Source organism: Rhinopithecus roxellana, chromosome 21, assembly GCF_007565055.1.
Source record: "Rhinopithecus roxellana isolate Shanxi Qingling chromosome 21, ASM756505v1, whole genome shotgun sequence".
Taxonomy (NCBI): Eukaryota; Metazoa; Chordata; class Mammalia; order Primates; family Cercopithecidae; genus Rhinopithecus; species Rhinopithecus roxellana.
Genome location: NC_044569.1, coordinates 48,479,754 through 48,493,484, shown reverse-complemented (window position 1 = coordinate 48,493,484; position 13,731 = coordinate 48,479,754). Strand labels below are relative to the sequence as shown.

The 13,731-nt window shown below is 42.0% G+C and overlaps 1 protein-coding gene across 3 annotated transcripts in view; it reads right to left on the bottom strand.

The window, feature by feature from the left end:
* The window catches only part of DYM (dymeclin), a 427,792-nt gene extending 417,478 nt beyond the window's left edge, over positions 1-10,314 (bottom strand). For 2 of the 3 annotated variants that reach the window (XM_030925870.1, XM_030925871.1), the window contains exon 1: positions 9,916-10,223. The gene's annotated coding sequence lies outside the window, so the exon portion shown is untranslated. Of the gene's footprint in view, positions 1-9,915 lie in introns of all 3 variants that reach the window. The other variant, XM_030925872.1, reaches the window with a different exon arrangement.
* Between the last annotated feature and the right edge of the window lie 3,417 nt (positions 10,315-13,731).

Sequence of the window (13,731 nt, the reverse complement as noted above, 5' to 3'; positions counted from 1 at the left end):
ACATAAGCCAATAACAATTTGGCTTATCTCTTCCTGTGCAAACTGGTAAAAAGGATAATAAGGATCATTGTTTATTCTCTGTAAAGTTTTAATTAATAAAAAAGAATTTGTGAGGTTGGTCTTATGCTGTAGCCAATTTGGTGTGCTTGTGTGTCTTTCTGTATGGTTCTGTCAAAAGAAAGGGTACCTCAGGTTAGGATGCAGGCCCAGGACCCCATAAGCCGAACTTCGTCTGGGTCCTAGACTCCACAGCTGGTACATAATTAAAATCACTTACTAACCAGGTTTTTCACCAAAAGTAAAAGTTGCTGAGAGTTAACAGTGCAACATGTATTTGAGATCTCTAAACGGTTTTATCTGCAAGGCTTATAAAAACAGTGAAATGTGTTTTTTAATAAAAGATTATAAGAAAGCATGGAAATATAAATTTTGCCCAGGGATAAGGAATTATCTTAAATTTAATAAGACAGAGCTAGAGGTTTAACAAGTTATAGAAAGACAAAAATTAATCTTACAAAAATGTGTAAACATTAACTAAATTCAAAAAGGTATTATATGGTCCTTTCCTAAATTGAGCATTGAAAGAAAAGCACAGTAAGGCTCTCTTAAGACACTAATCTGCCCTTTAGCAAAAGGGGTTGTAAAGGGTTTGTAAAGACTTCACCCCATGGTCATTGGTTAAGATTAGATGGAGTTTCCTATGAGGTTTTATCAAAAGGTTGTTTACAACTTTAATAAACTAATACAAGGGTAAATTTTGGCTTTAAACAGGATTTTCATGTAATAGTAAAGGCTAATGAAAGATTTTTGCCTTTTGTGTCATCATTTTGGCAAAATAAATAACAGCAATTTGGAATTCTATTTCATAACATCAAGTGTTTTAAACCTCTAACATTTAACAGGCATCCCAAATTCAAGCTTCAAGTTTCAAAATTGTCTTTCCTGATGCCTGGCTTTCTGGATTGTTCAGAGGGTCCCTGAAACATCCAAAGAGGTAAACAGGATTATCTGACGTGTTCAGTCACATGAGAATTGCCAAAATGATGTCCAATCTTCTTTAAGTTATATTTTGGTGAATACTAATATATGTTCCAAAATTGTATGGGATTTCTAAAATTCTAATGTCTAAATATATGCTATCAATCATAATTAAGGTTAACTAAACTTTTCAGTCATGTTTTTAATTATAACCTGGAAATTTTGTCATTCACAGACAATTGTTGTCTTGCTTTGTTCCTTCTCAAAAGATAGTTTATAATCAAGCTATATTAAGGACTTTTAACCAGTGTTCTCAAATGCAGGTTTTTAACAGCTTTGAAGATTGTAACATTGGAAGAGAGAAAGAATGTACAGGACTCATTAAGAACTGAAATGTTGACAAATATCAAGCGAAACAAGAGTTGACTAAATGGACTGCACTCAGAAAGCTAAAGCAATATTTTTGACTTTTGCTTGGAATATTGCTGATCCTTGGTTTGCTTTTCAGGGTCAAGGAAACTTATTTTGAACTATTTACAGTCTTTAATAATACAGTAAGGTATACTCCTGTGAACAAAACTTGGAGCATGTTTGTTTCTCTCTGCTTGGTTCCTCTAATCTGTGAGAACTCTTAACTTATGGCAATATAGTTGTTTGCATCAGTGAAATAAGAATCCATTTTTCTTTTTCAACAGGACACAACTGGAAAAACTTGTTATTTTATCAAGGCTTTGACTGGAAGTGTATGCTTCCCTTTAAGGAGTCAATCTCCACTTGCAGAGCTGAAAAAGTTCCATGGGAAGAACTGGCCTCATACCTTGTCTACACAGTCCCCGCACAGGGTTCCTAACCTTTGGTCTGTGAAGAATGTCACTTTCTAACAGGTCCAGGAGTTCCAAGTTTATCTTGGGACCTTAAGAGAAAAGGATCAGCCAACTCACAGGTATTTGAGGATACAAACCCATGGCTGGGCTCAGCTTTAAGAAGTCTTATCTGAGATTTCTTGTGGAACAGAGTTCTATCAAAGCCAATCCAAAAGGACTATGTAGAAATAATTACTCTTGCTGAACTTTATGCAAATAACCCGGCCAAATATAAGACTAACGTTTATTCTACAAACAACAGGTCCTATCATAATTTGTTTTTACCAAAAATGAGGACTAGAGAGAGAAAATAGGCTCCAAAGCTTATCATACCTTTGTCATTAAATCCTAGTCACACTAACTGTTTTTAAGCTGTGTGCCTACATTTTAGAGTAACCCTGCTTATTCCTGTGAATCAAGTGGCGATCTCCTGAAGCTTAGAAGAAACAAAAAGGGATGGGTAACATAAAAATCTGGATACCTTGGCAAGTAAAATTTTAGATAGAAAGTATCTATTACACCATACTTGTGGGAACTGCTATATTCACTCTACTGTTTGCAATAGGGTTATACATGGTAGCACCTTCTAACTGAAATACTGGACAGAGAGCTTCCATTGTTGTAGTATTTTGCTTAATTATTATCCTTATAGCAGGGATAATTACCTACAAAAAGGAAGTATGAAAGTTTTACCATCACCGAGTTTGCTAGAACTTCTTATTGGGTTTGGTAATATGTCACACCCTGGCTATGCAAAGAAGGTTATAAAGGAAAGAGATTTTCTGTGGAAGTCATGAAGGGATTGATAACTGCAGGAAAGATCTAGCCAAGGTTAACACTAAAATTACTCCAGCCACCCAAATCCAATGCCACTTATCCTAAAAGGAACGTTACTTTTATTTTATTTTATTTATTTATTTATTTATTTATTTATTTATTTATTTTGAGACGGAGTCTTGCTCTGTCGCCCAGGCTGTAGTGCAGTGGCTGGATCTCAGCTCACTACAAGCTCCGCCTCCCGGGTTTATACCATTCTCCTGCCTCTGCCTCCGGAGTAGCTGGGACTACAGGCGCCTGCCACGTCACCTGGCTAGTTTTTTGTATTTTTTAGTAGAGACGGGGTTTCACCGTGTTAGCCAGGATGGTCTCGATCTCCTGACCTCGTGATCCGCCCGTCTCGGCCTCCCAAAGTGCTGGGATTACAGGCTTGAGCCACCGAGTCCGGCCAGAATGTTACTTTTATATTAACGTTTCAGCAACATCTGGTGGAGGCAAACCAGTGTTACAACCCACCAAAATAGCCACAGCATCAAACTCCAAACGGTGCTGCAGACAGAACCACACACGGACATGCCTTTCTTCCAAGGACCCTTAGATTGACCCCAGGAGGAGCCCTAGCTGCTGTTCCCCACATGACGCCCCTTTTCAGCAGGAAGTAGCCACAAAGAGTCATCACCCAACACCCACTAACAGCAGTTAGGGTTGCCACTCCAGAGCAGGGAATGATGATACAGGAGTTAACAAGGACTTACTTAACAGCAGTTAGGGTCACTCCAGAGCGGGGAATGATGATACAAGAGTTAACAAGGACTTACTTAACAGCAGTTAGGGTCACTCCAGAGCGGGGAATGATGATACAGGAGTTAACAAGGACTTACTTAACAGCAGTTAGGGTCACTCCAGAGCGGGGAATGATGATACAGGAGTTAACAAGGACTTACTTAACAGCAGTTAGGGTCACTCCAGAGCAGGGAATGATGATACAGGAGTTAACAAGGACTTACTTAACAGCAGTTAGGGTCACTCCAGAGCGGGGAATGATGATACAGGAGTTAACAAGGACTTACTTAACAGCAGTTAGGGTCACTCCAGAGCGGGGAATGATGATACAGGAGTTAACAAGGACTTACTTAACAGCAGTTAGGGTCACTCCAGAGCGGGGAATGATGATACAGGAGTTAACAAGGACTTACTTAACAGCAGTTAGGGTCACTCCAGAGCGGGGAATGATGATACAGGAGTTAACAAGGAATTACTTAACAGCAGTTAGGGTCACTCCAGAGCGGGGAATGATGATACAGGAGTTAACAAGGACTTACTTAACAGCAGTTAGGGTCACTCCAGAGCGGGGAATGATGATACAGGAGTTAACAAGGAATTACTTAACAGCAGTTAGGGTTGCCACTCCAGAACAGGGAATGATGATACAGAAGTTAACAATGAAATTACTTAGGCAGATAGCAAAGGCATGGGAGTCCTTAGTAAGACTTTTCTTTTTAATGAAAAGCAGCCCCAAATCATTTTCTAACAATGTAAGCCTGTAAGCCGGGAGCTTGCACAGGAGAATGCCTGCAGGAACGAAGGACTAGACATTTTCAAAATGGCGGCTCCACCTTCTCTTCTCTGCCAGCCACATGTACTGTAAGGAGCAGATAGGATGGCGCCAATCAACTGGCAAGCCCATTGCATAGGATTAGGTAGAGGCAACCAGCCTTCCCCACACACTCTGTAGACGACATACACGATCGAACCAATCTGTGAGCCCTATGTAAATCAGACACCACCTTCTCCATATAAAATCTGCTGTAGTCCATGGCCTCCCCTCTTTTTCGGAGGTCTCTCTCTCTCTCTCAAGGAGCTGCTCTCCTCTCTCCTTTCTTCTATTAAACTTTCCACTCCTTAACCCACAAAATAAATAAATAAATAATAAAAATAATAAACAAAGAAGAGGCCAGAAAGTAAGCTGAGGCTTGACGCTTTACACAAAGACTCACTAAAGGGCATGCTTTCTTACTCTGCACATAGTAACTGTACAATTGCATACATCCTCCCTAAGACTTCCAGACTGATAAACTCTACCCCTATACACTGACAATACAAAATATCTATGTCTAGTCAGAACTGTCTTTTGAGTGCCAGGCCTGTTTAAGTGCCTAACATCTATTGCCATCTGGTGTCCCACGGGCACCTCAAACTCCACATGCTCAATACTGAACTTAATATATATCCTTCCCCTTGTCCATCTCCAGTTCTCATCTTTTTACACCATTCATTCAGATATCCAAGTCGAGAAACCTAAAGGAAGAGAATGAAAAACAACTAATAGTTATAGTGTATATTTTGCTAGATACATAGAGGTATTTTCATTTAATTCCCTAACAAACATATAAAGTATATATTAGTCCCATTTTACAGATGAGAAAACTGAAGCTCAAAAAGGTTAACATGCCAAAGCAAATAAATGACAGAACTAGGATTCAAACCTAGAGTTTCAAAAAGTATGTAGGTTAGTCTGGGTCCAGACAGAGAAACTAATTATAAAGAAGAGCAGAAGCCAGGCGCAGTGGCTCCTGTCTATAATCCCGGCACTTTGGGAGGCTGAGGTGGGTGGATCACCTGAGGTCAGAAGTTCGAGACCAGTCTGGGCAAAATGGTGAAACCTCAACTCTAATAAAAACAATACAAAAATTAGCCAGGCATGGTGGCGCATGCCTGTAATCCCAGCTATTCAGGAGGCTGAGGCAGGAGAATCACTTGAACCTGGAAGGTAGAGGTTGCAGTGAGCCAAGATCCCACCATTGCATTCCAGCCTGGGCAACAGGGTCAGAGTGTCTCCAAAAAAAATAGAAAAAAGAATAGCAAAAAATACTAGTTCCCTACCCAATCTCCAGTCCTCCCTTCCTTTTAGGAATAGAACTCCAATTTTTTGACTAGGCATATTCCTGTTCAACTAAAATACATTTAAGTCTCTAAGAGTGGACAGTCACTTCTTTATCCCTTCCTCCATCCTGCTATTTGCAACATGGAAATTTTAGCTCGAACTCCAGCAACCGTCTTGGACCCAGAAGTCAAGGGCCATACTTTAGGGTTAACAGTGTAAGAAACTGCAAGGAGGCTGGATTCCTGATGACAGCAGAGCTGCCAAACCAGCCTTTAATTGTCCACCTCTGGACTTCTTTTACAAAAGAAACAAACTAGTCACATGTTTAAGCTATTATTTTTCAGGTCTCTGTTATTCGTAGCCAAACCTAATCCTAACTGATACAGGTAGGGCTTTCAAAGTATTCTGGGTGGAGGGTTGCATGACATATTTTGAAGGAAGAATTGTCAAGATTCAGTGACTGACTCAACCTAACAATTTATCATCAATCATATGATGGACAAAAGGTTTTAAATGCCCAAAAGACTGAGCAATAAAAGAAAAGATAAGCTTTTTAAACATAATTATTCCAATGTCCTTATTGGAAAGTTTCAGCCACTTTCGTTTTCTGCATTTTTAAAGAATGTGATTAAAATCAGAGAAGATATCAAAAATCACTAATCAAACTTCCTTAAGTAAATGAAAAAAACAAAAACTTTTACTAAATAAGACCGATATGTAAAGTTGTTCCCAGCCCCACTAGTTCATTTTGTCTAGAATTAAGTAATGTGAGGATAACTTACAAACTGTTTACAAGCAAAGTTCAAAGCATTAAGCTCTGCTAAAAACTTTACTAGAAAAAAAAAATGCTTAAAGGCAAGAGCAGATATTTAATAAGTCCCATCACATTTCCTGATACATGATGCACCACCACCAGAAAGCCAGAATCTTCACACCTAGAGACAGTCAAAACTTTGACAGCTAAGTAGGAAAGTGAAACACACCAGGAAACAGGATCCCAAACTGGAGGACTTCCAGAAATCCTTTCCATCTCTAAGATTAGTCTTCTCTCTGTCCGGAGAAAGGAAAAGCAGCAATGGCTGTTTTATCACTCTGCTCTGTTAGGCCCACAGCACTCTACCATGCCCAACTGAGTCACAGAAGAACTTGACAAGGGGCTGCTTCAAGTCCAGATCTCACAGGAGTTCATTCTGCCTGAAGATGTTCTCTCACTTTCATTAGGAGTCTTCTTTTGCTGCTGAAATGGGGGTGCCTTTATCTCCCGCTAGGACAGAGAGTCCCTGCCTTCTCACCCTGGGCATGGGAACCATCATTGCCCCCAGTGTGTCCTGTGTAAAGTATCAGGTTAGCCCTCTGATCACACACATATACTATGTTTTTAAGACATGAATATGAAAAAGAGACCAAAACGAAATATAGGAAAACTTTACATGGAGCTGTATTTGCTTTTATACTTAATCATTTTTAAAGGTCTCATTTTACCAAAGCCTATACTACAAGTGTCACAGGTATTTCCCATATTTCACTAAAAGGAAACAGTCTTCTCTAGATCTAACCATTCCCATTATCTATAATCCTAAGTGAAAGACGGCCCTCTCATTGCATGTACAGCAGCAAAAGAAATCACCTACTTTCTTAAGTCTCAGCAAAATATTCCAAAACACATTGTGGTAGGCAGAATAACAGCCTCCAAAGATGTCCACATACTAACCATGGAAGCCGTGATTATGTTGCTGGGAAAAGGGACTTTGCAAGCATGATTAAATTAAGAACCTCAAGGGGGATTATCCTGAATTAGCCAAGTGGGCCTGATCTAATTACATGGGTCCTTAAAAGCAGAGAACTTTTCCCACGTGTGGTCAGAGACTTGCGGATGGAAGTATGATCAGAGAGATGCAACACTGGTGGCTTTGAAGATAGAGGAAGTGCGCCACAAGCCAAGGAAAGTGGCAGCCTCTAGAAGCTGGAAGAGGCATAGATATCCCCCTAGAAACCTCCAGAAAAGAACACAGCCTTGCTGACAGTCAGTGAGACCCATTTTGACTTCTAACCTACAGAACTATAATAATAAAAGCATTGTTTTAAGCCACTAAATTTGTGGTAACATGTTATGTTACAGCAATCATAGAAAACTGATACATAACATTAAACAACTTCTAACAATATGTGAAATTATCTAGAAAAGAAAAGCATAACCAATTGCCCAAATATTTGGAGCAATATAAGAAAGAGCCATTTGTACATGTTGTAACAGATTTCACTTCTATTTCTCTCCTCCCCTCCACTCATTAAAAAGCCAGCCAAAGTGACAATTCTTCAAACTTTTTGTAGAAAAATAAGCTATATTAATTAAAAAAAAATGGAACAATCAGGATGGCAGGATCTAATGGAAAAATCAGGAGATAATTATGCCACATTTTTCAGAGTCAAACATAAAAGCATTTGCACTGTTTATCCTCCTTGTATCAAATGGATTACCACACTTTTTTTAAAGTACAGTAAATCTTTCTAGATATTAAAAACTTACTATTAATTTTTATGTGTGATAATGGTATTGTGGGCCTATTAAAAACAGAGAGCAGGCCAGGTGCTGTGGCTAAGCCCTGTAATCCCAGCTCTTTGGGATGGGCAGAATGCCTGAACTCAGGAGTTCATGACCAGCCTGGGCAACATGATGAGACCCCTGTCTCTACTAAAAATACAAAAAATTAGCCAGACATGGTAGCACGTGCCTGTAATCCCAGCTACTCAGGAGGCTGAGGCAGGAGAATTGCTTGAACCCAGGAGGCAGAGGTTGCAGTGAGCCGGGATCACGCCACCGTACTCCAGCCTGAACAGCAGAGCGAGATTCTGCCTCCCACCAACAACAAAAAAAAGCAATTCAATCTTCTACAGATATATATTGAAATATTTACAGATGAAATTGAATGCCTATGATTTGCTTTAAAATAACTGTGAGTAGGGATAGGAATAGATAGGTACACAGATGAAACTAAATTGGCATGAGTTAATTGTTGAAACTGGGTAATGGGTACATGGGAGGACCCTTTATTTCACTGTGTGAACTTTTCTATGGTTAAAAAGTGCAAAAACATAAAAACTCCTTGAACTATATGTCATAACAACACAGACTTCTTAATAGCTGAATCTCCTTCCTATTAACATTGCCCCAACTCAGTTCTCTGCCATTTAATCCACTTGTGACTGATTGTTTCATCAATATTCCAACTCATTTTGCCCTGTGTACTCAGTTTATGAGCTTAAGCCAGACACCTAACCTCTAAAGACTAGTTCTTCATTTACAGAATGGGAATATTCATACTCGTCCGGTCTATCTCTGAATTGCTGAGAGGATTATCTAAAATAAAACTTCAAAGCAGGATAATCACTCCAGAAATCCATATATTCATAAATTTCATCCTCTGCAGCAACCATTCACCCATTCCTATAGATTCTCTTCCCTGCCACCTCATTCTTCTCTTGAGCCCTCAACTCATCAGCCTAAGCACCTGAGTTCCTCTGGTGGACGGTACATTCCTCTCCACCGCCTCCACCCTCCAAGTTTTCATCCTTCAGCACATCGCCCTTGCTCTACACACCCCTCTCTCCAACTTCCCCTCTCCTCTTTCAACGATCTCACTCCATCTGTGCCCCCTAATCAGTCTATCCTGGGTACCCGCTTTGCTGGCCAATTACAATCATCCCATCACTTCTCTGCCCCTGTTCAGCAGAGAACAGCTTTATCCAATCAGCTTTACCACACCAGTACCCTCAAACCCCACTACTGCCCCCAGTTCACAAACACCCACCCTTTCACTTTTCAGTCAAAACACAATTGCTCAGGCAAATCCACGGAAACTGAAAGTAGATCAATAGTGTAGGGGAGAGAGGGAGGAGAGACTACTAATGGGTGCGAGCTTCTTTGTTGGGGGTGATAAAAATGCTCTGGATTTAACGGTGGTGATGGCTGCTCAACTCTGAATATACTAAAAGCCACTGAGTTGTACTTTTAAAGGGTTAATTTTCTGACATGTTAATTATATCTCAATAAACTATGAATGTAAAAACAAGATAGAAAAACTCACAACTATTGCTCACCCTGCCCATCACACGCCCATTTGTCAGACCAACACCGCCCCATCTCCGGAAGCACCGACTTGGCCTTCGGTATCCCCCCAACTCCCAACAGCAGACTCGGACAGAGGTCCGTCCGCTGTCACCACAGCCCCCCCGGGGTGGCCCAGGAGCCCGCGGGCAGGGAAAGGAGGGTCCCTTGGCCGCCGCCACGCTGCCCCTCGCCTCCGGGCGCTGGCCGGGGAGGGGAGGGTGGCCCCTGACCCGCTCTGACAGGAGGCCAGGAGCAGTCGGGCTTTCAGGCCGGGCCGCGCTGACTGGGGCGGCGCCACAGCCCACCTGTCTCAGCCGGCGGGGGGATACGCTCCAGCTCCACGGACCCACGGACTGACGGGCGGGTGGCAGAGGGGTCAGGAGAAGTCGCCGTCGCCGCCGCAGCCTCAGGTGGCGCACGCCGGCTCAGGCCTCCATGTTTCCACGTCTCTGCGGGTAAGAATCCGGCTCCGGCTCGGCCTGCAGCTCGGCCCCGGCTCGGCTCCAGCCCGGGCCGCGTCGGTGCGGAGGCCGGGAGTCCGCGAGGGAAGAGGGAAGCGACCGAGAACGCGGCTGGGGACCGAACCCCGAGGCGCGCGCGCCAGCCAGGCGGTCACGTGGCACGGGGCGCGCGCGGGCTTCTGGAAACTGTAGTCCTTTGGGTGTTACTCGTGCCTCCGCCCTCCTAGAGCCTCCTGGGCTACCAAGGCCACGTGGCGAAATCGAGAAGCACAAAAACGGCCGGGCGCGGTGGCTCACGCCTGTAATCCCTGCACTTTGGGAGGCCGAGGTGGACGGATCATGAGGTCAGGAGATCGAGACCATCCCGGCCAACATGGTGAAACCCCTTCTCTACTAAAAATACAAAAATTAGCTGGCTAGGCAGGAGAATCGTTTGAACCCTAGAGGCAGAGGTTGCAGTGAGTCGAGATCGCGCCACTGCACTCCAGCCTTGCGACAGAGCTCGACTCTTATCAAACAAAAAAAAAAAAAAAAAGAGAGAGAGAGAAGTGCAAAAACCTCACCTGCCAGGTGCTAGAGCCCTCTCTCACGCTACACCGCTTGTTCCGGCGGCTTAACTTTATTAAGGCCCCTGTTAATTGCAGCTGAATAACCATCCCAAAGTCAAGCAATTTCGTGTGGGATTCTGGAGAGTTGAGAAATAGGAAAATAACTTTTGATGGAGGCAGCTGGCAGGGCTAGCCCTGCCTGCAATGTTGAATGTTGTGGGAAAGGACAGGTCCCACAGAAAAGACTAGCAATATGAGGCAGTGCCAAAACTATGGAATTTGAAGTCAAATGAGCTGAGGTTTCCACATTGATGTCTTAGATCAATTACTTCACCTCTCCCAGCCAGTTTCCTTATCTAAAATATATAGGTGATGATGATTCTGCCCTTACAGGAATGTTGACATTACTGTAGTAATAACAGTTCACATTATGGATTGTTTTCTATTTGCCATGCCATACCATGTTTTCTATTTGCCATTTCCCAAAATGACCCTATGGAACAGACAGCACTGTTATTCCCATTATATAGTCAATATGTGCCAGTATACTCTATAAAGTACTATACAAATACTAGATATTCTTTTCTAGCATAGACTGCCAGTAAATTCACTGAGCTTGCAGAATTATGACAGGAAAACATATTAAAACCCAAAGTAGACTGGGCTCTGTGGCTCATGCCTATAATGCCAACACTTTGGGAGGCTGAGGTGGGAGGATCACCTGAGTCCAGGAGTTCGGAAGGACCAGCCTGAGCAACATAGTGATACACTGTCTCTACAAAAAATACAAAAATTAGCTGGGAGTGGTGGGCACACCCTCGGTCCCAGCTACTCAGGAGGCTGATGTGGGAAAATCGCTTGAGCCCAGAAGGTTGAGTTTGCAGTGAGCCATGATCTCGCCATTGCACTCTAGCCTGGGCAACAGAATGAGACACTGTCTTCTCAAAAAAAAAAAAAAAACAAAAAAACCAAACTACCTAACTAAAAAGCCATGACACTACTATGCAGCCATTGTAAAGAATGCTATAAATGCATATTTATTTGAAAACATTTTCATGATACATTGAGTGGAAACATATATAGTATCAAATTTTCATAAGTGAATTCTATTAGGTTGGTGCAAAACTAATTGTGGTTTTTGCCGCATTAAATATAATATTTATAATATATAATATTTATATTAATATATTAAGTGATGTATTAACATAACATGTAACATAATGTTCACTATAATATTTATAATACCTATGTATATGTGCTGGTAAAGAAAAAAAGACAAATAATATTAACAATATTGCAACTTTGGGTAATAAGATCATGTGTGCTTAAAATTAGTTTTTCCTTATGTTTTCTAATTTTTCTACAAGGAATATGAAGTACATGTACAATTTTTTTTTTTTAATTACTGCAAAAAGTGACTCAGGGCTGGGCGTGGTGACTCATGCCTGTGATCCCAACACTTTGGGAGGCCGAAGCAGGCAGATCACCTAAGGTAAGGAGTTTGAGACCAGCCAAAATACAAAAATTAGCCAGGTGTGGTGGCATGCGCCTGTAGCCCCAATTACTCAGGAGGCTGATGCAGGAGAATCACTTGAACCCAGGTGGTGGAGTTTGCCATGAGCCGAGATGGTGCCCCTGCACTCCAGCCTGGGCAACAGAGCCAGACTCTTGTCTCAAAAAAATAAAAAATGAAAAAAGAGACTCAGGCATAAAAACCAAACTCAAAATAGTTTTTAATATTGCCTGGCACACAGTCTACTTTCCCCAGACTGACTCAGCAACAGTTATGAGCATCTCCTCAGAAATGGCTTTATAGACCAAGAAGCAAAATATTTTATTTTAAGGGGATCCTATTAGTGAAATTTTACATCCTCTCCCTTTGGTCATTTTTGGATGACTTGAAATAAACAGTCTTGCCTGTGTTCCTAGACAGATGTTATAATGTTGCTAGACAAATGTCATAAATCAGAGGATAAGATTAGGAATATTTTTTACTACATAGGAAGCATGAGTTAGAGTAGCAATCCTTATGCAACTTTTTTGTACATGTAATGTGCAAATTATTATCCTTGGACACCAACTTTCAAAACTGCCTGCAGAAGAACGATGGCTGGGTGTGGTGGCTTACGCCTGTGATCCCAGCACTTTGGGAGGCCGAGGTGGGCAGATCACCTGAGTTCTGGAGTTCAAGACCAGCCTGGCCAACATGGTGAAACCCCATCTGTACTAAAAATACAAAAAAAAAAAAAAAATTAGCCGGGCGTGGTGGTGCAGGCCTGCAGTCCCAACTACTCAGGGGGTTGAGGCAGGAGAATTGCTTGAACCTGGAAGGCAGAGGTTGCAGTGAGCCAAGATTGCCCCACTGCACTCCAGCCTGGGCAACAGAGTGAGACTCCATCTCAAAAAAAAAAAAAAAAAAAGTATTATGATAACTTTGATTGACTCGACAGCAACTTCAGCGTCTAGTTAGTGCAGGAACAGCAATAGAAAAGCTATGAAATCCTTCCACTAAATCCAATAGGATATCCTGGACTGCATCCTGGAATTGAAAAAGGCAATAGTGGAAAGCCTGATGAAACTTGAATGAAGTTCAGAGTTTAGTTAAAAGTATTGTACCAATGCTGATTGCCTAGTTTTGACAAATGTGCTATGGTTATATAAAATGTTAACATTAAGGAAAGCTGGGTGATGGATATACAGTAACTCTCTACACCTTGCAACTGTTCTTATTATTAAATATTACATTACTCCACCTGGTGGACAGAATAATTTTTTTTTTTTTTTTTTTTTTTTGAGACGGAATGTCACTCTTTTTGCCCAGGCAATGACTGAATCTCGGCTCACTGCAACTTCCGCCTCCCGGGTTCAAGCGATTCTCCTGCCTCAGCCTCCCCCAGTAGTTGGGATTACAGGCATGTGCCACCACACCCGGCTAAGTTTCTATTTTTAGTGGAGACGGGGTTTCTCACTGTTGGTCAGGAACTTCCGACCTCAGGTGATCCACCCCCCTCGGCCTCCCAAAGTGCTGGGATTACAGGCACGAACTACCGCGCCCGGCAGAATAATTTTTTTTTAAATTTCAGACGGAGTTTCACTCTTGTTGCCAAGGCTG